This window comes from Bombina bombina, chromosome 5 (assembly GCF_027579735.1).
Source record: "Bombina bombina isolate aBomBom1 chromosome 5, aBomBom1.pri, whole genome shotgun sequence".
In the NCBI taxonomy this organism is placed as follows: Eukaryota; Metazoa; Chordata; class Amphibia; order Anura; family Bombinatoridae; genus Bombina; species Bombina bombina.
In genome coordinates, this window is record NC_069503.1 from 812,986,133 (window position 1) to 813,008,984 (window position 22,852).

At 37.2% G+C, this 22,852-nt stretch overlaps 1 protein-coding gene across 2 annotated transcripts in view; it reads left to right on the forward strand.

Moving 5' to 3' along the window:
* Positions 1–19,734: 19,734 nt before the first annotated feature.
* The window catches only part of RALBP1 (ralA binding protein 1), a 216,249-nt gene continuing 213,131 nt past the window's right edge, over positions 19,735–22,852 (forward strand). Inside the window, exon 1 of one of the 2 annotated variants that reach the window (XM_053714919.1) lies at positions 19,735–19,804. The gene's annotated coding sequence lies outside the window, so the exon portion shown is untranslated. Of the gene's footprint in view, positions 19,813–22,852 lie in introns of both variants that reach the window. The other variant, XM_053714920.1, reaches the window with a different exon arrangement.

Below are 22,852 nucleotides of genomic sequence, written 5' to 3' on the forward strand. Positions count from 1 at the left end.
AATGCCCTTTGGCCTATGTAATGCTCCTGCTGTTTTTCAGGAATTTATTAATGATGTCCTACGAGATATGTTACAACAGTGTGTTGTTTATATTTAGACGGCATCCTCATACACTCACCCACACTTGAGGCTCATCGTTCTGATGTTACACGGGTTCTTCCGAGACTACGTGAGAACGGTCTGTTTTGTAAACTCGAGAAATGTGAGTTCCATCAGACTCAAGTAACCTTCCTTGGTTATATTATCTCCGTTGCAGGGTTCTCCATGAATCCTGACAAGTTATCTGCAGTTCTGCAGTGGCCTCGCCCAGTAGGTATTCGGTCTATTCAACGTTTTTTGGGGTTCGCCAATTACTATAGAAAGTTTATTAAAAACTTTTCTTCCTTGGTCAAACCTATCACAGATATGACCCGTAAAGAGAATGATCCACTCCATTGGTCACCTACTGCCATTAAGGCCTTTGATAGTCTTAAGACTGCCTTTGCTGCCTCTCCAGTTCTGGCTCATCCTAACCCTGTCCTGCCTTTCGTTCTTGAGGTCGATGCATCTGAGACTGAAGTAGGTGCCCTCTTGTCTCAACGTCCTACGCCTGACGGTTTCTTGCATCCGTGTGGTTTCTTCTCTAAAAACTTGTCTCCAGCGGAGTGCAATTATGAAATTGGCGACAGGGAATTCCTGGCCATAATTTTGGCACTCAAGAAATGGAGGCATCTTCTCGAGGGTACTAGCGTGCCAGTGCTCATTCTTACTGACCACAATAATTTAACTTATCTATCTAAAGCAAAACGTTTGTCACCCCGACAGGCCAGATGGGCTCTATTTTTGTCCCGGTTTAATTATGTGGTCTCCTACCTGCCTGGTAGTAAGAATGTTAGGGCTAATGCCCTCTCTCGACAATTTTCGCCTGTGTCCAAGGAGGAGTCTGTACCTACTCCTGTTATACCTCCTGACCATATTTTGGCTACCATACATACTAATTTGACTTCTCCCTTGGGGGAGGAGATCCTGGCTGCACAAACCAATGCACCTCCTGAGAAACCTAGTGGTAAGTGTTTTGTTCCTGAGAATCTTCAAACTAAACTTTTGCACACTTACCACTATATCCTAAAGCCGCAGGTCACCCAGGCAAGAACCAAATGATTTGGTCTGTCACTCGACAATTCTGGTGGCCAGGTCTTCGTTCTGATGTTGCTGCATATGTTGCCTCCTGCTCAGTTTGTGCACAGAATAAGACTCCTCAACGTCTTCCTGTGGGTCTTCTTCAACCTATTGCTAATGGTGAGCGTCCTTGGACACATCTTTCCATGGACTTCATTGTCGAGCTCCCTGTTTCCAATGGCACTACTGTTATCCTTATGGTGGTTGACCGTTTTTCTAAAATGTCATATTGCATTCCCTTGATGAAGCACCCTACCGCTCAGGAGCTTGCTTTAATTTTTGCCCGGGAGGTCTTCCGTTTACATGGGTTACCCAAGGAGATAGTGTCGGACAGGGGTAGCCAGTTTATCTCCAGATTTTGGCGTTCCTTTTGTGCTCAAATGGGGATCCAGCTTTCCTTCTCCTCGGCATATCACCCTCAATCCAATGGGGCTGCGGAACGGTCTAATCAAGCTCTGGAACAGTTCCTCCGTTGCTATGTCTCAGATCACCACAATAATTGGTCTGAACTGTTACCTTGGGCAGAGTTTGCTCGTAATAGTGCTATTAATGCTTCCTCCAAGTTATCCCCATTCATGGCGAATTATGAGTTTCAACCATCCTTGTTGCCCGATTCATTCCTGTCTCAGGGTATTCCGGCTTTGGAGGAGCATCTCCAGCAACTCTTTTCCACGTGGGTACAGATTCAGGATTGCCTTCATCGTTCTATGCAGCGCCAAAAGTTCCAAGCCTTTTGTCCTCATAAAGACTTAGAGGAACCTCCAGGAAGGCCTATAATATCGGGCATAGAATCCATAACATCTAATTTATCACAATGCATAGACTATTTTTTTACAATGTTATGTTAGAAATCTTCCCTCTTATCTATCTGATTCCACAAACTTTCTAAATGTAATAGATTCAGTAAAATGGGATAAAAATATGATATTAGTGACATGTGATGTCAGTGCTTTATACACCAATATAGATCATAATTTGGGCATCAGAGCCATATAATCTTATCACAAAGCAGATGTAAACATGACGGAAAAACAAGGAAAGTTTATTTTGAACTATATTACTTTTATTTTGAATAAAAATTATTTTAAATTTGAAGACAACTTCTATGTACAAATCAAGGGAACGGCTATGGCATAAGGTTCGCACCCAGTTATGCGAATTTATTCATGGGTAATTTTGAAAAACAACTATTGGAAAATTCCCCATGGGGTGCGAACCTTGTGCTCTATAGACGTTTCATTGATGATATGCTTTTTATTTTGGAAGGGAGATCTGGAACTGCTAAATTTATTTATAGAGGACCTTAATAATAATGATTTTGGCCTTAGTTTCACACGTGAATTTAGCTATAATAAAATATGTTTTTTGGATATTGAAATAGAAATAATGGATGAACAAATTAGAACTAGGACGTACTTTAAGAAGGTCAATTCAAATCATTATATTGATTCAAAAAGCAGCCACCTAGAAACTTGAAAAAGAAACATACCGAAGGGGCAATTGTTAAGTATAAGGAAAAATTGCACTAATACAGAAGCACTAATACAGAAGAATATGAAGAATAGTCTAAGATTCTTATTGACAGATTCAAACAGAAGGGATATGATGAGAATAAAATAGAAAAATTAGCTGATGAAATTAAAAATGTGGATAGGAAAATGCTTCTTAAAAAGAGGAATAAAGTGGAGAATATAAATAAAAATAAAATTATGAATAATGCAAATATACCGTTAATAACAAGTTACTCTTCCCAACATAAACTTTTTAAAAATGTGATTAATAAACATTGGCATCTTCAGTTAAAAGATCCTCTAATAGGCCCAAATTTGGGAAAAAATCCAAGATTTATCTTTAAAAAAGCACAGAATTTCAATAACTTACTAGCACAAAGTGAATAGAAAAAGAAGATTCTTTCAATGTTCATTAAAGGAATTAAAGATTTGGATGGGAATAAAATAGAGGGTTTCTTTCCTTGCCATTCCTGTAAGTCATGCAAATTTTGTAATAAAATAAAAAGTATTAAATCACAGAAAACAGGAAAAGATTTTACAATCAATGGAATAATCCGGTGTTCAGATACAAATGTGATATACGTTATAAAATGCGACTGCAATCTAATGTATTTAGGTCAAACTAGTAGAAAACTAAAGGACCGCATAAGAGAGCCTATTTTAACTACTGAACATTACAGACAGGACACTGCACTTTATAAACACTTCTATGAAATTCATCAGGGGAATGTCAGTAGTATGAAATTTTGGGGTATTAAAAAAGTAATTCCTGATGGAAGAAGGGGAAACATGGAGAAAAAACTCCTACGCCAAGAGGCAGAATTAATATACAACTTTGGGACCCTATTTCCTGCAGGTCTTAATAGTGAACTAGACTTGAATCATTTGATCTGATGAAGAATACAAAGAATTCAACAAACATTAGAAATAACATAACCATCAGCCTTATACAGCTATAGATCCCCTGACAACTGGGGATCGGTTGGTGTCGGCCATAACAGCGTGTGGGGATAACATCAGTGCCCCAGCACCCGGACAGTTACTACGCAAGAAGAAGCGCGAAAGTGCTAACGCCATCTTGTCTGAGGGGAGAAAGTAAAGGCGCAAGTACAGTGGAGCATCTCTCCGGAATATCAAGCACTTACAGGCAGCGTGCAAGTGAGAACCATAACGGAGGTCATATATACCTGCAGGACAAAAACTGCAAGACACCGCATGGTGCCTTGAATATAACCAGCAACACTACATGTACTGCACCTCGTGGCAGTTAAGGGTCATACTGGGCCAAGGGAACTGCATAACTACTGAAATAAGGGCAGACATAAGATTGCCACACCTATAGTAAAGAGCTTTTTGGGCCTGGACCGCACGCAGCTTTGGGGCTTTACAAACAGACATACAGATACGGATGCTTGGTTAAAAGTGGCTCCAGATGCATATTAAAGTTTAATCCACTTTGCAGACTTCCTGAGACTGTTTTTGACAAGGGTACCCACACAACTATTACAAAGGTTTCTGTGCTTTGTTACCCGATGCCAATACCCATGGTTTGACAAGAGCATACTTCTGATTATAAATTTGAGGGAGTGGCGCAGTTCATAACTAGTGCACATTTTATTTCCAATCTGTATACTGGCCCTTCTTCTCATAATAATACTCTCATGAGAGTCGACAAGTACTTCTCCAAGATTTCACCCTGCTTACCAGATGATATGAGTGGCAGAGCAAAAACGGCTGATAAGAAAAACCGCCATGTGGTGGAGATACTTACAAATAGCCCACCTGGGGCTGATCAACCGCTATCACACTCACACCCAGGGGACCACTCTGCCTTGATGCAGGACTTAAAATCTTTTTTTTTTACCAAAGATTGACTCACTCCAAGCAGGAATGGATAATCTAACCAGTGAGGTGCGACAGTTCTCCTTACGCTTAACTGCAGCAGAAACACGCATCTCTGATACAGAAGATAGACAAGCTAACATGGATGTCTCACTCAAAAAAATCCTAAAACAAAACCAATATCTACTGGACAGGGTCGAAGACCTTGAGAACAGATGCCGCCGCAACAACCTCCGTATTGTGGGGGTACCTGAATCAATTAAAGGCAAAGTTCTGATGGAATTTGTCGCATCTACATTCCCCAAATTATTAGGCATACAAGCTGAACATCTCCCTATCGACGTAGAGAGAGCTCATCGAGTGGGTCCGGACAATCCTGCAGACCAGTGGAATAAACCACGACAAGTGATCTTTAAATGTCTCCACTTTCAGGAGAAGGTGGCACTCCTCAGGGCGTACAGATCGCAGAAAGAGGTCCTTTTTGAGGATCACAGGCTGCTAATGTTCCAGGACTACTCCGCTGAGATTACCAAGCAAAGAAGGGACTTTGCCCCGCACTGTTCTAAACTCCACGGGCAGGGTAGACAAGTGGCCTTACAAAATTGCAGCTTATGACTTCCTCTGGTCCCAAGCTTTTTCATTCCCCTCCCCTGGAATCATACTTGGCCACAGAAAAGTGTGCTGATGCACCCTGAGTGTCTACTTCCACAGCTTTAATTGACTGTATCCTGGCACATATATTGTGTCTCATCTCAGATGAAGATATCTGATGTATACACATTATACTTGTTTAATTTTGTTGAGTGTTTTAATGTTTGAAATGTTTAGAATGTTATTGTTAATGTTATTAGTGTTTACTGGATGCCTCTCATCTACTTACGGCACTGGCATAAAAAAATTTGAGGTCACTGTAGCTTACTACATTATCCTACCAAGGGTTCCAATGGTGGGATATTTGCATACACTCACACTTGGCTTGAAATTATTATATGTATGGAATGAGCTATTATCTTTATCCCAGTGGAAGCCCCCTTTTTTTGACATATACCCCAGACTACGTAGGCCTCACACGTCCCATACATAGCTCTATCATTCTAGTAGTGAGGCCTAAAATGCTGTTATTACTTAAAAGGGTGCCCAGTAGTATCTCACTGCAATTTGATACTGACACACGAATATTTGATAGGCTCTTCTATCCCAAGTTGGACCTACAGCTGGTCTTTAGGTGGTCAAGACACTTGCACTCACTCACTCTAATTGGTTATAGCCTACTGTATGTTATATTTATCCCAACAGATATTTCTGCTGTTGTTGTGTGTCACAAATTGTACAAGACCCACGTGCTTCACACATTTCTGTTAATCTGATATATATGTTTAAAATGTTATTTATGATATTTAGATTCATTATGTTTTTGTTGTTATTGAAACTTCTTGAGTATCTAAGCATGCTCATGCCATGGGCTCATTTGTTAGGGTATTTGACTGGCGCATCTCTCCACCGGGTTCTCCAATCCTATAATTTTTTTACTACCCTCCACCCTGTGGGGGACATCCTAACAGGCTTTTTGCAGATGTTTTACCTCATATATAAAGGGAAGCCACAGAAGTTCACTTTCTTATGCCCAACTCTACCCTATCCCAACATATTCACTCAGCCCTTGACACATCTGAATCGCTATACTGTAATATAATGGCTCTTAAATTAATTACTTGGAACGTGGGGTGCATCAACTCCCCGGTTAAGATTAAATCTATTTTAACACACCTCCGCAGGCTTAATGCGGACATTGCTTTCCTCCAAGAGACGCACCTTACAGATAAGGAGCATGAGAAACTGCGTAGCGACTGGGTGGGTCATGTAGCTTACCTATCATATCAAAGTAGTAATAGGGGAATAGCTGTCTTATTCGGTCGCAGGCTGCAAGTGGAAATAACAGACCCTGACGGCAGGTTTCTCATCCTTCAAGCATCTGTGAATAATATTAACTACACCTTTTGTAACATTTATGCACCCAACACTAACTCTCTGCTCTTCTGGAAATCACTGGTTCAGGCTTTATCTCCTTTCATAGGCACCAAACTAATCCTTGGGAGAGATTTTAACTTAACCCCACACCCAACACTGGATAGAACATGGCCTACAGAGGACCTGACTAACAAACGCATTCTTTGCTATAAGGGTAGATTTGAATTTAAAGTGTTTAACCTACTCTCAGATACCCTGGCTCTGTGCGATATTTGGCGTAGACGACACCCTGATGACAGGGACTTTACATGTCTTTCCAAATTTAATTAATCCCTCTCTAGATTGGATCTCTTCCTTATTTCAGACTCCCTAGTCTCCCAAGTTCAGTCTGATAAAATTCACAACATTGTAATCTCTGATCATGCACCCGTGGAGCTCGCAATGGGTGTCTCCCCTAATAAACCCAATAGAAACACGCTACGTTTCCCCTCCTACCTTCTCACCTCTGAATCCTTCCAAAAATACCTGGTCCATGCTTGGAATGACTTTTATACTGAAAATTCCACACACTCCTCTAATCCACAACTATTTTGGGAGACTGCTAAAGCGGTCCTGACGGGACATATTATCTCCTATATGGCCAATTTGAAACATAAAATCCAATTTCGATATAATGTCCTGCCGGCCAGCCTGGGACAAACGTATCTGGCATATTGCACCTTAAAATCTCGCCCAGCATATGACACTTATATAGCTGCTAAAACGGAACTGGATACATTTGTTCAGCAGCAAGCTGCCACTGGCCTTATCAAATCAGCAGGTCGATTCTACCGATTCGGTGGAAAGTCGGGGCATCTCTTAGCCACACTTGTAAATGCAAGATCAGCCAAAAAAGATATTGCCACCTTGAAACATAGGGGGAAGGTTTTCCGGACTCCCCTAGAGATAGCCAACTCTTTGGCAGATTACTTCTCTAACCTTTACAAAAAACAACAACCAAGGATCCCAGACTCCTCTCACATATTTTGGCAGTCACTCACACTTCCTCATCTTACTCAAGACCAGTTATACACACTGAACGCCCCAATCACCCTGAATGAAATCCAATATACTATTAAGTCCTTATCCTTAGGGAAAGTAGCGGGCCCGGATGGACTCCTTACAGAGTTTTACCAACTATTATCTCAGGTCTCACCAACCTTACTCAACCTGTTTAATGATATGTTCACTCGAGAGGGGCAACCATCGAGATCTTTTATGACGGCCCACATCACCCTGAACCCTAAACCAGGTAAAGACCACACCCTCCCTGATGCATACCGTCCATATCCTTATTAAACACGGACTATACTAATGAAACTTCTGGCCAATCGACTAAAGGAAATCCTCCCCTTATTAGTGCATCCAGGTCAATCAGGCTTTGTACAGGGCAGATCTTCCGTGGTTAATTTGAGAAGGGTACTTCATGCCCTCAATCACTTCTGGACCAGACAGACACCCTAGCAGACTCAAAAATGGGGCACAGGAGGCCTTCCTGCTGTCCTTGGACGCAGAGAAGGCCTTCGATAGAGTTGAGTGGCCTCATCTTTTCAATACTCTTCATCACTTTCATTTTCAAGGCCACTTCCTTGATTTTATCCGCAAGCTCTACTCCTCCCCCACTGCGAGTATCCTGGTCAATGGCCTCAATTCCCCGAACTTTACTCTTGAAATGGGTATGCGTCAGGGATGTCCACTTTCCCCCCTGTTATTTGACTTGGCCTTAGAGCCACTTGCCCTGAAACTGAAACAAATCTTCCCGGGTATTACTATTGGGAACACTACTCTCCATATGGCACTATATGTGGATGACATGCTGCTCTTTGTGAGTAACCAATCTCGTTATGTCCCTAGACTTATCGATACTTTACAAACCTTTGGAGACTTCTCGGGGTACAAAATAAACATGACCAAATCTGAGATATTGTGGCTTACTGATCACAGCATAGAGAAAGTTAAATACCCCTTTACCATACAACCTCATACACTCACATATCTAGGTATCACCCTACACAGAAACCCACAAAGACTATATGATCTTAATATCACCAAACAATGTACACAGATACAGCTTCAACTAAAGGCATGGGCTAAGCTACCTTGGGTCTTACAGGTAGGATAAACCTGTTTAAAATGACAATATTGCCTAAGCTTCTCTACCCGCTCTTAATGTTGCCCTTGTTGCTTACTAAAATAGACATGACCAATCTAAACAAAGGGAGGTAGAAAAACATGCATAGCGGCTAAGACCTTACAGCAACCATTTCTTAATGGGGGGCTTGCGCTCCCCAACCTTAAGCTCTACAACTGGGCGGCACTACTCAGACTGATAATGGATTGGCAGCTGGAAACCACACACTTCCAGGAACCATCCTTGGAGGCAGCAATCATCGCTCCACATTCTTTAGCTTATTTACCATATATGCCCTTTACGAATATGCCCGCCGACATTAAGAATAACTTTATGTATAGAGATGCCTTAAAAGCATGGAAACTAGCATTTAAATACCTGGGAAACAGATCCCCCACCCCTAAGTATATTCCACTTGTGGGAAATGTGGACTTCCCAGCAGGGAATGAAACAGCCCCCTACCATGTTTGCAAACTCCAGGGGATCAGATCCGTGGGTGACCTTTTAGATCCCTTGTCGCACACAGTCAGGACCTATCAGAACCTTAAGAACCAGTACCATCTACCAAATTCACACTTTTATGCATACCTACAAGCTTGATACTATACTAACACATTAATGTCACACCATGAAGACTTCTTGCAATCCTCTCCTTGGGCTCATATCCATGTTGCATTTAAACTGGGCGATTTTTCCATTTCACCTATATACCGCCTTTTGCTTACACATGCTTCCAAGGACGTCATGGGAAATATGCTGACTAAATTACAAAGAGAAGACTTGGGGGACATATCCCTAGGAGACATACTTACCAGCCTTTACAGAACAAAGGCAGCAAGCTTAGCAGTACATATTAGGGAAATGCAGATTAGAATGTTAAACAGGGACTACATCACACCCGCACGTAGATTCCACTGGAACACAGACCTGCCAAACCAATGTATTAAGTGTTCGTTACCAGACCCTACACTTAAACATTACTTTTTTGAATGTCCTTATGTAAATCAATTCTGGAGACGTTTACAATACTGGGTTAAGAAAACACTTAATACTGATCTCCTTTTTGACTCCAAATCAATTTTCCTATTCTCGTGGGAAGGGCAACATAAATCACTACATTCCATGCTTACCCTTAGCACCCTACTGGCCCGACAATGTATTTTAGCGCAGTGGACCTCCAAAACCTCACCTACATTAACCCAACTCAAGCATAAGATGCAACGGCAAATGTAAATAGAGCAATTTGATGCTACCTTAGATACCAAACGGAGGCTGAGACACTTTCTACGCAAATGGCAAAGTTATATACTGAGCCTCCAACTTAATCAACAAAAACAGGTGCTGCATCCCTTCTTGCACCATGAGGTGTTTATTGAGGCGATGCTTAGAGGCGAGTGGAGCAATATACTTTAACCTTCTTCATAGGTTTCTTGGTGTGAGAGATGGGCCAGTAACATGATGTGAAGCTAGCCAGAAATAGGTTTTTCTAATATTGTTTTAATATAAGTGTTTGATAAATGTATATAGCAGAATACAAAATTTGAAAATGATGGAAGGAGATGCATGATTTAATTGACATATGTGCCATTATTCCTCTTACTGTCTAAGAACGAGCATATCCTACATTGAACTTCCTTAGAGAGTGTATAACTGTCTGATGTAACAAAATATTTCTTCTGTATTTATATAATTTCTCCTACTGTTGATGTGGAGAACATAAGTCTCTGTTATCTGTATACTTGCATGTGCTTCTTCTATCCAATAAAAATAATTTAAAAAAATAAAAAAAGAAATAACATAACTAAATTGTGTAGACCATGTGACCTTAAAGAAATAATAACTTAAGAAGAATGTTTACCAGATTGAGAACTACAACAAGTTATGTCTAATAGATTGAGAACTATAAAAGTTATACTGAAGGATATATGAATATACTTGATAAAAGAAAATATCTGTAAAATAATTTAATTTTTAATTCATCTTTCAAATTTATTGTTGAAATTGAGTTATTTAAAATCTTTTAGTGGAAAACTCAAAGACTAGTAATAACCTTATGCAGGGGGGTTCAATATTTTCATTCAGAATTACAAACTGACCTTAAATCCCTTATAAATTATGAGTACTAGGAATAAAACTCCATATTACAAATTAACTGTATTAGTAATGAAAAGTATTCATACATATGATTATATACAATAGCAAATGTAAATTTTAAATGTGAATGAGAAACCAACAAATAAAAGAAGATAATAATAATATATATAAAAAAAATCCCAAAGGAAAACATGATAAAAGCTGTCATTTTGTAATTAGCATAATCTGTATAACAATGGGTTAATGGAACTGACATAAATACGGGAGGAGCAGCCAAGACCAACTATCTTGACAAAGGCTCTATGGGAGCCGATACGCGTTGATACAAAGTCTGGAGAGCTGCAAAAAACAGAGGACCGAAGTGCAGAGGTCTGAACCAATGAGAAGAAGTAACAACCTATTTTTTCCACCATTGAGACTCCCATAACCGCAACACCAAAGAAAGAGTTGCTATACACTGATACAAATGCTAATGCATAGGTGGAGCGGTAGGAGTATTTTAAAAAGTGTGAGCACCAACAGATGAAACATTCCATCAGCTGACAGAGTGGAGGAGGAAAATTCCGGCGAAAACCAATTGTCGATTTCAGTCTGCACAGACAACTGACAAGCAGTATACGGGAGCCACAAGATAAAGAGGATGAAAGTGGTAAAAAACCGAACTGCTAATCTTATGAGAACCACTGATACATGGTGGTAAAGGCCGGAGGACTGAACCTAACGAGGTAGGAAGGAATCAAACTGCTAGCTCTAATATATATGAACCACTGCTAACAGTGTCAGATACCAGAAGATCATATTAAAAGAGGTACCTAGTAAAATCGCTGACACTTCATAAAAACCTGCAGGTACGATTTATATCATTGCACATAGATTGACAGTCTGGAGAGCTATTAAGCAATCTAATTTACACTTGGTATTGTGAATCCAGTAAAATTTGGAATAAACCATTAGTAATTACGCTGCTGAGTAAACGCTGATATATTAAACTGTTATATAGGAACGTCTACAAATTTATATACATACACCTAGATTACGAGTTTTGTCGGTAAAGCTGTGTGTGGGTAACGAGCAGTTTATGCTCACCGCTCACCTACAGTAACGCTGGTATTACGGGTTATTTTAAACCCGGCGTTAGCTGCAGAAAAGTAAGTGGAGAGCAAAATTTTGCTCCACATCTCACCTCAATACCAGCGCTGCTTACGGTAGCGGTGAGCTGGCTAAACGTGCTTGTGCATGATTTCCCCATAGGAATCAATGGGGCAGAGCCGGCTGAAAAAAAAAACCTAACACCTGCAAAAAAGCAGCGTTCAGCTCCTAACGCAGCCCCATTGATTTCTATGGGGAAATACATTTTATGTCTATACCTAACACCCTAACATGAACCCCAAGTCTAAACACCCCTAATCTTACACTTATTGGCCCCTAATCTGCCGCCCCCGCTATCGCTGACACCTGCATTATATTATTAACCCCTAATCTGCCGCTCCGGACACAGCCGCCACCTACATTATACTTTTTAACCCCTAATCTGCTGCCCACAACATCGCCAACACCTACATTATATTTATTAACCCCTAATCTGCTGCCCCCAACATCGCCGCCACCTACATTATATTTATTAGCCCCTAATCTGCCGCCCACAACGTCACCGCCACTATAATAAAGTTGTTAACCCCTAAACCACCGTACTCCCGCATCACAAACACTAGTTACATTTTATTAACCCCTAATCTGCCGTCCCTAACATCGCCGCCACCTACCTACATTTATTAACCCCTAATCTGCCGCCCCCAATGTTGTCGCCACTATATTAAATGTATTAACCCCTAAACCTATGTCTAACCCTAACACCCCCTAATTTAAATATAATTTAAATAAATCAAAATAAAATTACTACAATTAACTAAATAATTCCTATTTAAAACTAAATACTTACCTATAAAATAAACCATAAGCTAGTCGCTGTTACATTGTAGCTATCTTAGGGTTTATTTTTATTTTACAGGCAACTTTGTATTTATTTTAACTAGGTACAATAGTTATTAAATAGTTATTAACTATTTAACAACTTCCTAGTTAAAATAAAGACAAATATACCTGTAAAATAAATCCTAACCTAATTTACAATTACACCTAACACTACACTATAATTAAATTAATTCCCTGCATTAAATTAAATTAATTACAATAAAATAAACTAAAGTACAAAAAAAAAACACTAAATTACAGAAAATAATAAAATAATTACAAGTTTTTTAAACTAATTGCACCTAATCTAATCCCCCTAATAAAATAAAATAGCCCCCCAAAATAATAAAAATCCCTACCCTATACTAAATTACAAATAGCCCTTAAAAGGGCTTTTTGCAGGGCATTGCCCCAAAGTAATCAGCTCTTTTACCTGTAGAAAAAAATACAATACCCCCCCAACATTAAAACCCACCACCCACACACCCAACCCTACTCTAAAACCCACCCAATCCCCCTTAATAAAACCTAACACTAACCCCTTAAAGATCACCCTACCTTGAGACGTCTTCACCCAACCGGGCAGAAGTGGTCCTCCAGACGGCAGAAGCCTTCATCAAAGCCGGGAAGAAGAGGTCCTCTAGACGGGCAGAAGTCTTCATCCAGATGGCATCTTCTATCTTCATCCATCCGGAGCGGAGCAGGTCCATCTTCAAGACATCCGACGCGGAGCATCCTCTTCTGTCTTCATCCGACGACTAAATGACGGTACCTTTAAGTGACGTCATCCAAGATGGCGTCCCTTCAATTCCAATTGGCTGATAGAATTCTATCAGCTAATCGGAATTAAAGGGACAGTCTACCATTGAATTGTTATTGTTTTAAAAGATAGATAATCCCTTTATTACCCATTCCCCAGTTTTGCATAACCAACACAGTTATATTAATATACTTTTTACCTCTGTGATTACCTTGTATCTAGGAACCTTCTTCCAGCCCCTGATCACATGACTGTGACTGTTTATTATCTATTGTCTTAAATTTAGCATTGTGTTGTGCTAGATCTTAAATACCCCCCTGTGCCTGAACACAGTGTTATCTATATGGCCCATGTGTACTTTCTGTCTCTTTGTGTTGAAAAGAGATTTAAAAGAATGTGATAAGAGGCAGCCCTCAAAGGCTTAGAGATTAGCATATGAGCCTACCTATGTTTAGTTTAAACTAAGAATACCAAGAGAAAAAAGAAAATTTGATGATAAAAGTAAATTGGAAAGTTGATTAAAATTAAAAGTCCTATCTGAATAATGAAAGTTTAATTTATACTTGACTGTCCCTTTAAGGTAGAAAAAATCATATTGGCTGATTGGAACAGCCAATAGAATGCAAGCTCAATCCTATTGGCTGATTGCATCAGCCAATAGGATTTTTTCTACCTTAATTCCGATTGGCTGATAGAATTCTATCAGCCAATCGGAATTGAAGGGACGCCATCTTGGATGACGTTACTTAAAGGTACCGTCATTTAGTCGTCGGATGAAGACAAAAGAGGATGCTCCGCGTCGGATGTCTTGAAGATGGACCCGCTCCGCTCCGGATGGATGAAGATAGAAGATGCCGTCTGGATGAAGACTTCTGCCCGTCTGGAGGACCACTTCTGCCCGGTTGGGTGAAGACGTCTCAAGGTAGGGTGATCTTCAAGGGGTTAGTGTTAGGTTTTATTAAGTGGGGATTGGGTGGGTTTTAGAGTAGGGTTGGGTGTGTGAGTGGTGGGTTTTAATGTTGGGGGGGTATTGTATTTTTTTCACAGGTAAAAGAGCTGATTACTTTGGGGCAATGCCCTGCAAAAAAACCCTTTTAAGGGCTATTTGTAATTTAGTGTAGGGTAGGGCATTTTATTATTTTGGGGGCTTTTTTATTTTATTAGGGGGATTAGATTAGGTGTAATTAGTTTAAAAAACTTGTAATTATTTTATTATTTTCTGTAATTTAGTGGGGTTTTTTTGTACTTTAGTTTATTTTATTTTATTGTAATTAATTTAATTTAATGTAGGGAATTAATTTAATTATAGTGTAGTGTTAGGTGTAATTGTAACTTAGGTTAGGATTTATTTTACAGGTATAAACTAGGAAGTTATTAAATAGTTAATAACTATTTAATAACTATTGTACCTAGTTAAAATAAATGCAAAGTTGCCTGTAAAATAAAAATAAACCCTAAGCTAGCTACAATGTAACTATTAGTTATATTGTAACTAGCTTACGGTTTATTTTATAGGTAAGTATTTAGTTTTAAATAGGAATTATTTAGTTAATTGTAGTAATTTTATTTCGATTTATTTAAAATATATTTAAGTTAGGGGGTGTAAGGGTTAGGGTTAGACTTAGGTTTAGGGGTTAATACATTTAATATAGTGGCAGCGACGTTGGGGGGCGGCAGATTAGGGGTTAATAAATGTAGGTAGGTGCAGCGATGTTAGGGACGGCAGATTAGGGGTTAATAATATTTAACTAGTGTTTGCGATGCGGGAGTATGGCGGTTTAGGGGTTAATATATTTATTATAGTGGCGGCGATCTCTGGTTCGGCAGATTAGGGGGTTAAACATTTTTATTTAGTGTTTGTGATGTTGGGGGGGGCTCGGTTTAGGGGTTAATAGGTAGTTTATGGGTGTTAGTGTACTTTTTAGCACTTTAGTTAAGAATTTTATGTTACGGCGTTAGCCCATAAAACTCTTAACTACTGACTTTTAAATGCGGTACCAGTCTTGACAGGAGAGGCTGTACAGCTCACTTTTAGGAAGACTCGTAATACCGGCGTTATGCAAGTCCCTTGAAAATATGGGATACGCAATTGACGTAAGTGGATTTGCGGTATTTTTGAGCTGCAGAAAAAAAGTGAGTGGTACACCTGTACCTGCCAGACTCGTAATACCAGCGTTAGGAAAAAAGCAACGTTGGGACTTCTCAACGCTGCTTTTTAAGGCTAACGCAAAACTTGTAATCTAGGTGATTGTGTTCTAAAATGTATGTACATTGTGTTTTATAAGATATAAAGTATCACAAGTAAGAACACCAAAAAAGTTTTTTTAAAACAAGTTTAACAATAATAATTTTTTGTCAAGAATCTATACTGAATATAAGCATAACTGAACCAACTAAATAAGGGCTAATATGTGTTGAACAATATAATTCTGAATGAAGAATAGCTGCTAGTAGTTTATTTATGACACCAGTGTCGTTGGATTTTTAACTTGGATGATAAAAATCAGTTGTTCTCTTTTAATTTAGACTGCTAAGACCAGCTCTATTTTATATGTGTATTGTGTTTTTTATATATTCTGTGAAATAATAAATTATTGATATAATGCTGAATTGAATTGGGAACTCTCTTGCATGGGGTATTGTGTAACTTGGGTTTAATACCTATATATATATATTTTAAACTTAATCTACTATTAACAGACTGCCTTTGGCGCCTCTCATTTCTGATAATTGTAATTGTTGATAATATATCGATTGCCATTTCCTCTATTTCTATTGCGCGCTCCCTTTTAGATAATCCTTTGGGATATCACTATTTCACACATAACTATAAAAAGCTTACAAGAAAATTTTACCTGAGCATCTCTATGTAAAAAAAGGAAGATATTTTATCTCAAAATTTCTTCAGCTCCCCACAGTAAGTGCTGTGTAAACAGTTATACTTCAGCTGCTGTACAGCTGCAAGTTGAACCCCCCCCCTCCAAACATTAGTCAATCAGCATCAGCAGTGCTGAGGTAATGATTTGTCTTTGCTGTGATTTAATGAGATTTTACTGAAATCAAATGAGATGTGATAGAACTTACTTAAACTGAATAGGAAAATAACATGACTGTGTCTGCACATGACATATGGACACTCCCTAGCTTGTCCTGGGACAGGCATTCTGACTGGCTGCTTAAAGTCTCTTTACAGTGGGATGTGAATGCTTAGGAAATTTGAGGTAAAATATCCTTTTTTATTACATAGAGATGTGGTGATATTTTCTAGTCAGCTTTTTATAGCTATGCTGCATCAGTTTCAAGTGCTTCAACATTTGACTATATCCCTTTAACTCTGAAAATGTGTTTTTTTTTCTAAATTCTACTAAGTTTCTATAAAGTAAAGGGTGCAGCCATGCTTTAACTTAAAGGGATAGAACTTTTTAAAACCTAATTTTATATAAAAGATATTTCAACTGGTACCTATTAAATGTTTCTAGTAATTTTCCTGCAGTTTGTTCTCCAAAATGCTGATTTCGCCAAACTCACAATTGGCTTCATTATGTGGGCCCTATAATGATGTTCTACTAAAGTAGAAACATCATAGCGGTTCGCATGCGCATTCAAATAGTTGCCCGGTTAACACATGCGCATATCAGTTTCCCTCTGTCCTCTCTCCTAATCAAGTGCTGGATTTTGACAGGGACATATCGTAAGCAATATTAAGTATGTAACATTCACTTAGCTATTGCTTACAATCTCACTTTTGTTTGCTTTTTAGATCCCTTAGGCTTAGAAAATGTAAATAACTGAATTCTATTAGTAAATCAATGCTGCGATAAACAGGTTATGTCATATGAAAGAACAGTAAAGATGGCGTCCAAGTCATATAGGATCAAGTGCGCATGCACTTGCCCTTACAGTGTACTGCGCATGCGATCTTCAGCGACATAGTACATTATGAATATTCAAAGTACAAGAGTAATGCTGCAGTGTCATTGGATTATGGTAAATTATGCTTTATCCACTAGTTCAGCCTTCTTTTATGAGCGGTCGTCTGAGGGGTTTATTGGAAAAAGAAAAGTACTAAATATATATATATATTTAGAAGCTTTGTTTTAAATAGGGTTGCACCGATACAATACTAGTATCGGTATCGGTACTGATACCAAGTATTTGCATGAGTACTTGTACTCATACAAATGCACCGATACTTAAACCGATACCTCCACTTCCTACCTATACACCATCTTGTGGCTCTTTTCAAACTACATGTTCCCATTTCATTTTAAGCTGGATTGAAGACTAAACTAAAAATTGTTCACTTCTGTTCTGCCAATACAAATTGCTGTTATTTGTATTATTGTATGTTTGAGAACAGTGCTCCAAAAGCTGCTACTATACAGCTGGAAGCCTACCTGAGAGAGATCACTGTACCTCATTCAGACAAATCCCTGAAATACTGGGCAATTAATAAACTGAGATTTCCAGCTCTGGCTAAAATGGCCCAAAAAGAACTTTCTGCCCCATGCAGTAGTGTGAAAAGTGAAAGACTGTTCCGCTTAGTGTCAAACGTCCTTACAGATAAAAGAAACAGACTTATAGCTGAACATACAGAGAAGATTCTGTTCCTTAAAAAGAACTTGCCACTAACTTTTGAAAAAATATTCTAATTGCTAGATTGCCTGTTATACTGCTAGTTCTCATCTTGAACAATTGTGCTCAAAACATACTGTACTCTTAGGAACATCCTTAATTAGGGCTGGACTGGGAATAAAAAGCAGCCCTGGAAAAAATATGAAGACCAGCCCTATTTTCTGTTGAGTCAGTAGAATGCAATGCCCCATTTTTCTCAAAGGGGATTACTGGGGCACTCCTTCCCCAATGTTTTTTTCAGAACTAAATTATATTACTTTGTATTAAATACAAATATCAGATTGATGTTATATAGGCATCCTACAACCCAATTGCATCCAGTAATCACCACTTTAAATTGTAGCTTTTCAGCCCCAACTGCTGCAGCTGTTATTTATTTTTGTTATTATTAATATATTTTATTGTAATAATGTTATTTATAAACATGTTCTGTGAACTTTGTGACAACAATCAAATAAAACTGTTTTATTATTTAAAAATTTATTTTGAGTTACAGTTCATAATTATAAAGAAGCTATCTTAAATCATTAGTCTGTATTGTGCTTGGTAAACTGTCATATGACATTAAAAAAGTATCGGTAATTGGTATTGGTGAGTATTTGAAAAAAAGTATCGGTACTTGTACTCTGTCTTAAAAAAATGGTATCGGTGCAACCCTAGTTTTAAATATAAGTAAGTGGATTTAAAACTGTAATTATTAACTTAACAAATCGTTTATTTTATTTTCATGCAATTTAACAAACATTTCTATTCCTTTAAGTTGCCCCATAGCTCTGTGTGGAACATAGGATTATCTACAAGAGTTTCCACACAGCCATGTTTGCACAAACAAGATAAATAGAAAACTAGTGGTTCCCATAACTTTACTATACCCTTACACTTACATTTTCAATATTTAAATAACTAATGTAATTGTAAAAAATAAAATAAAAAATATATATTCTAAGGCTGATCTTTGATTTGAATACATCATTATGTCCAGTATGTATTTACTGTTAAAAATCCTTTGAATGTCCCTTTAACTGTTTCACATATCTGTGTCCAATAGTATACTGTATGTATAACTGGTAAAACCTTATTCTAGATTTCTAAATTATTTTACATTAATTTACTAAAATGTGATATGAGTACTGTAATGTTTCTGTCCACTAGGATATTATGTTTCCCATAAATTTCCCCAATCATAGCTTTGATGGATCTCTACAGATACAGTTGCACGCATTGATACTTTGCATTTTGTAAGCATATAGCATACATATGCTGTATTACATTATATTTGCAAAAATCTATCTAAAGCATGGTAACTAAATACATTAGAACGCTAAAAATAACGTTTTACACGTAGAACAGTTTAACATAATAAACAGCTGTAATGATTAGTGCTTTCATATACAGTAGGATTCAGTGCTATGCTTCCCTTGAGTGTTAATAAGGCTCTCCCTTTATAGTACATCTGACATCTACACACTAATTTGACAGCCTTGTTTGCTTCCTCGTTTCAAGGTTTTGGTTGGCGGACTGCCATTCGTAGTATGGCCTCCCTGCGTGATGTTTTCGTGACGTAACAACGGGCAAATTCGGATTTGCTTAGCGCTTCCTGCTCAGCATTGAGCGCTGGAGGAAGAGGAAGAGGGGTGGAGCGCGCACGCTGACAGAGCGCGCGGCCTGCACCGAGACAGCAGGGGGAGGACACAGGTAAGATAGTAAGTGTTGTATATTTGAACTGGGGAGATGCTGTATCCTGGCTATGTGTGTACACTGTATGTGCCATAGTGATTGTCTGGCTGTAGCTCTAAGCTGTATGTCTTTACTTATAATCTGGTATATGTATATATGAATGTTTAAATTACACACACCCTACTCTTCCTAATGACTGTCAAAATAGTTCATATTGATTATTACCCTGTTTGTTGCAAGCAAGTGAAATATTGCAAACTGCATTGATGCTCATCAAGATTGCTAACACTTCAGAACACGTCTCTTTTCTTGTATAATTGAGCCCTGTTTATCTCGAGGTCCTATATATTGTTTTGTTTTGCTTTGCTAAGGCTCAGGCTTTGCTGTTTTGAAGTCTCATAAAGAATGTAATGTTACTATCAACACTGAAGCCTTACATACTTTGCCCTCTTGTTTGCTATAGGACATGCGAGCACTTTGTAAATAATAATAATTGTATTAGGGTTTAATTAATAATAATTTTCTTCACTTATAATTACTCTTTCATATACCATGTTTAAACCCCTCTCTATGGAACATAAAGCTACAATAAGAGCTGGTAAGAGGCACAATTGAATACCCATACTTATGTGCTAACTCCCTTAAAGATATATTTATTGGTGATACACTTGCTCCAGATACTAAGGCAATCAGTGGCAGTATATGTGTATAGCTGCCAATCAAAGACCATGTTCAGCTCAGAATCAGCAGTGTATTGCTGCTCCAGTACTGATTTTAACTATGTATGCAATACCTTTGTTAAATCCATAAATATGTGCAAACAGTGGTGCAGTAATAAAATTTCTAAATACATTAAAGGGACATGAAACCAAAAATTATTCTTTCATGGTTCAGATAGCATAACATTTTAATCAACTTTTCCAATTTATTTTACTATAAAATTTGTTTTATTTTTTTGGTGTCCTTTGTTGGACTAGCAGTGTACGTCTGGGAGCTAGCTGAACACATAGGATGAGCCAATAATAAGAGGCATATATGTGCAGCCCCCAGTCACAACAAAGTATACCAAGAGAACAAAGTAAATTTGATAATACAAGTATGTTGGAAAGTTTTTTTAAAATTGCATGTTCTTTCTGATCCATGAAAGTTTAATTTGCCTTTAAAGTCCCTTTAACGTATTGCTTCTTTATGTCCCTTAAAAAGTGTGTGATAGTTGTTCATCATTAAATAATAAACAAAATAGGGTAGTGTTTTTGGTTACAAGCAGTAGTGGTAATTTAGCAACTGCTCTGGGTGAATTGCAATTTTTTTTTCAGGGGTATCTGTCTTGCAGTGTATATAGGAGTATTTAGCTGAGTGAAGCAAATATGTTTCTCTCTAAAGGGGTTTTATTATTATCTTATTAAAGTAAATAAAAAATATAATTTCTCTTAAAAAAAAAAATTGCCATTAAGGCTATGGGGATTTTTACATAATAATTTGACACTATTCTAAAGAATGAGTATATAAAATCTATTCTAAAGAATGAGTATATAAAATCTATTCTAAAGAATGAGTATATAAAATCTATTCTAAAGAATGAGTATATAAAATCTATTCTAAAGAATGAGTATATAAAATCTATTCTAAAGAATGAGTATATAAAATCTATTCTAAAGAATGAGTATATAAAATCTATTCTAAAGAATGAGTATATAAAATCTATTCTAAAGAATGAGTATATAAAATCTATTCTAAAGAATGAGTATATAAAATCTATTCTAAAGAATGAGTATATAAAATCTATTCTAAAGAATGAGTATATAAAATCTATTCTAAAGAATGAGTATATAAAATCTATTCTAAAGAATGAGTATATAAAATCTATTCTAAAGAATGAGTATATAAAATCTATTCTAAAGAATGAGTATATAAAATCTATTCTAAAGAATGAGTATATAAAATCTATTCTAAAGAATGAGTATATAAAATCTATTCTAAAGAATGAGTATATAAAATCTATTCTAAAGAATGAGTATATAAAATCTATTCTAAAGGATGAGTATATAAGATCTATTCTAAAGGATGAGTATATAAGATCTATTCTAAAGAATGAGTATATTAGATCTATTCTAAAGAATGAGTAAGATCTATTCTAAAGAATGAGTAAGATCTATTCTAAAGAATGAGTATATAAGATCTATTCTAAAGAATGAGTATATAAGATCTATTCTAAAGAATGAGTATATTAGATCTATTCTAAAGAATGAGTATATTAGATCTATTCTAAAGAATGAGTATATTAGATCTATTCTAAAGAATGAGTATATTAGATCTATTCTAAAGAATGAGTATATTAGATCTATTCTAAAGAATGAGTATATTAGATCTATTCTAAAGAATGAGTATATTAGATCTATTCTAAAGAATGAGTATATTAGATCTATTCTAAAGAATGAGTATATTAGATCTATTCTAAAGAATGAGTATATTAGATCTATTCTAAAGAATGAGTATATAAGATCTATTCTAAAGAATGAGTATATAAGATCTATTCTAAAGAATGAGTATATAAGATCTATTCTAAAGAATGAGTATATAAAATCTATTCTAAAGAATGAGTATATAAAATCTATTCTAAAGAATGAGTATATAAAATCTATTCTAAAGGATGAGTATATAAAATCTATTCTAAAGGATGAGTATATAAAATCTATTCTAAAGGATGAGTATATAAAATCTATTCTAAAGGATGAGTATATAAAATCTATTCTAAAGGATGAGTATATAAAATCTATTCTAAAGGATGAGTATATAAAATCTATTCTAAAGAATGAGTATATTAGATCTATTCTAAAGAATGAGTATATAAAATCTATTCTAAAGAATGAGTATATAAAAATGATTAAGCTGCAGACATACAAGTTCTTAACCAGAGAACCTGTCTGGCTGCAAATGCCACTTGTGATGCAGCTTAAAAGTGAAGGTGAACCCAAGCATATAACAAACGCTGTTAAACTCACCCTATCTGTAAGGCAAGTATATCGCTAACTCAGTGCCTCACACTGCCCACGGCACAGCGCTTAT